Raw genomic sequence first — 3,686 nt, 5'->3', positions numbered from 1 at the left:
AAATATGATTATTGAAAAATAATAATAATAAAGAATATAAAAGGAGAGTAAGAAATTAAAGAAGTATGAGCGTTTTTTAAACTAAAATTTGGCTTTTAACTTTTGAAGATGCAAACGTGAATAATGATCTTAGTTGGAGTGGCAACTTATTCTACAGCACCGCTAGGGTAGATCTGGCACGCATGCATAAATGCACCAGCTTGGACAAACAACCTATTAAAACGAAAGCCCTCCCGTCGTCGACTTTAATAATTTGTGGGATTATCCCATGACCTATTGACCCAATACCACCACATCCAGCAGCCTACTATATAGATATAGACCTTATGTATAGCTAGGCTAAAGTAGTGGACCCAATACCACCACATCCAGCAGCCTACTATAGAAACTGTTTCACTGCACCTCGCACACTCAGCTCCCATATTGCTCTTCCTACTCACTTTCTCTAGATGTCTCTCCCATCAATCTTTTTCTTCTGATTTATGCCGCATGATAAACAATTCTAACTGAAAATCTTCCATTTTTGCTGAAACTCCATATGAGCTTATCCTCAGTTATCATCTTGCTAGTTGGGATGCTACAAATCTGATTAGCTTCTTCCCTTTGAAAGATCTCATTAATCAAAGACTCATTCCATTCATTAATCTCCTCATCACTCAACCCCCTGACTCTTGCTTCAGTGTCTAGAATTTTATAGGGGATTGAACACAATATGATGAAGCCTTTGGTAATCATTTATTGCTGCAAATGGTGATCTTTGGTCCATTCCCAACTCGCCATATTAGCCCTTCTCTCCTTAGTTCAATAGCAGATCATATACTAATCCAAATTAGAGATGTAACACCTGGGAAAAGCCCACTTGAAATTAACGATTAATTTTTGGGATAGGCTATGGGTTTAAAATTTTATTTTTGTGGGATGTGAATTCTTATTGGGCCTAACAATTAGGTTAAAATCATTTGATATTTAATGAATTAGGTGGAATTTTTTTATTTAGTTATAGGCCAAAATTTCTATGGGATAGGTTGTATTATTGAGTCAAGGCCTATTAGTATCTGTAATACCCGAATCCTACTACGTAGGTTCTTAGGTCATTTATTAATATTTTTTTTAAGTTAAATATTTTGAGATAAAGATTTTTATGATTTTATTAATTTATTTTAAGATGGGTGTATTTTATTTTACGTTGGTTATTAAATAATTCAAGGGTGTGATTTTATGATCTTACAATATTTCTTTCAAACCCTTTAATTTTTAATTACTCAAGAAATGGTCCAAACTCTTTTTGATCTCCCCACACTTGATCTCCACCATTCATTCCCTAGCTTATTGGACAAATTTGATTTAAATCCATTGACTTTTCTTCTCCTTAAAACCGTAGCTTCCTCCATAAGCTAAATTAAATCTCATTTCCTTCTCCTACACGACGGCTTCTAAGAGCATCCCCATCCGGATGCCTAAAACACTATTATCTCTAAATTATAGGGAAAATTTTAGAGAAAAGTTCAAAAACCCCCTTCCATCCCATTCCCTATTTTAGGATTTTGATTTAGGAAATGAACAGTGGTTCCCTAAATATAGGGAACCACTATTCATCCCTAAATCATTTTTTATTAATATTTTATTTAAATAAATAAAATAAATTCTTTTTTCAATCAACTACATTTTCTCTTATACTCATATTTATTATACTTTTAAATAATATTTTTAAAAATAATTTAAATAATTACTAAAATATAAAAATAATAATTTTAAAAATATTATTAAACCCTTAAAAAAATAATTTAAATTTTTATTTAAAATATTCACTATAATAATAGTTCAAAACATAAGAAAAAATATTAAGTAGTGAAGTTTGAAAATGGAAGTGAGAGAAAAAATTAATAAAGAAATAATAGAAGAATATTATTTTAATAGAATAGAGAAAGGATAGGGAATGGGATGTAGAAGGTTTTTTAAAAATGAGTAAAATTTAGGATAAAATTATAGGGAGTGTCCTTTTTAGCTAAAATTTAGAGAAAAATTTAGGGAATCGGATGGGAATGCTCTAAGGCAAGTAAGTAGTTCCTTTCTCATTTTCCCCTACACCCGTAGGTCCTAAGGTAAACAAAGAGGGAAAACTTCTCAAGTGTTCTTTCCTTCACACGAGAAGCCTCTCGGTTTCCTCTAGCCGCACGATTCTCTCTTCTCTTCTCTTCAAGATGATTTATTCCACTTCCTAAGCTTAAGATTTCCACCGAAATTCTCCAAGGAAACAACCTTAAATTTCCTGCTTGTATTCCAACCTTGGATCTTTCGGATTCCCTTCCTTTTTCTCGTCTATTGTGTATTTTCGTGGCTTGAAAGGGGACCAAAACAGGTAATATTCCTTCCACAAGATTTTCTTGTGATTTGGGGTTTTTCTAAGCAAGTTTGTGCCTTGTAATTGAGGGTTTCGAGTTCTGGGCTAGCAGAGTGTTGTGTGGAAATTCCCTAGACCAGTTTCTCATTGCCTTCTCTAGTGATTTATCTAGTGGGTAGTAACCGAAACCCTTGTTTTCTGGGCAGACCAAGTGTCTTGAGGTGGCTTTGCCGTGTGTTTCTTATCATTTGAGATGGCATATTTTCTAGTTTAAGTTTGTTAGTCACAAGTGATGACTATTTTATCTATTCTGTATATATGTACATGAAGAAGCCGTGAGTTATGCCCTGTTTTGGAGTGTTCCAGCCGTGTGTCGCAAGGGAAATTGTAGCCCCTTTCTTGTGATCTCTTGAGTCCAAGCCATGCTTTTAATTATGCTTTTATGTGTTAAATTAATGAAGTTAAGGATTACAATTTTTAAACATTTCTTTCCTCAAGTTATGATGGCTTAAGTAAGCCACTAAGAGTTTTAAATCTAAACTAGTAAGCTTACTTAGAAATTTTAAGTTGCCAAGAGTTTGTATCGTTTATTTGTGCTGTGTTTCAGAAAATATATGAGGTTTTTCTTAAGTTTTCTACCACTCTGGTAATATTTAATTGAATGTTTGAGATTTGGTTAAGTGAGAGATGTTTAAGACCATGAATATACTGAGATTTGCTAGCTGTCCATGTACTACAAAAATTCTGAAATTATGTTCTGTTTTGGAAGCCTAAACTAGCCCACTTTACCCCTTGCTCAACTTCACCCCTTTTTGTTTAATCAAAGATAAACCTTAGTATGAAAAACCCTTGAAGAACAAGTGACAAAAACCAACCTCTTGTAAGCATTGTCTTTTGTTGGATTCACTTTCCACATGATGTTACAAGCTGTCAAAATGTCATTTTGATAAAATTTCCAGATTTGGGTGATACCTCCTTGTTCCTTACCATACTTAAATAAATCCCTACCATCCTATACATTTTAACTCATGATTCCTACCTATCCCTTGTATAGAAAATAATAGTATTTAAAGAGGGATAGCAAGCAAGCCTCATACTTTCATGGATTTCTTTAAAAATTGGAATGAGGATATTAAGGTTGACTTAGTGCCATGTAGGTAGCTAAATGGGTTGAGGAAGACGCCTTAATTCCAACTTGAAAATTAAGTGTGCATGTATGGGTGTCAGATAGTAAAGTCTTAAGTGAAATGAATTTTAATATGTTTATTTCATTCCATTGAATAGGAGTTTATTTTCAAGATTCAAGAAACCTACTTGTAAAGCCACGAGATAAGTAGCTATAACT

This window comes from Juglans regia, chromosome 7, assembly GCF_001411555.2.
Source record: "Juglans regia cultivar Chandler chromosome 7, Walnut 2.0, whole genome shotgun sequence".
NCBI lineage: Eukaryota > Viridiplantae > Streptophyta > Magnoliopsida > Fagales > Juglandaceae > Juglans > Juglans regia.
This window is presented reverse-complemented; position numbering follows the sequence as displayed.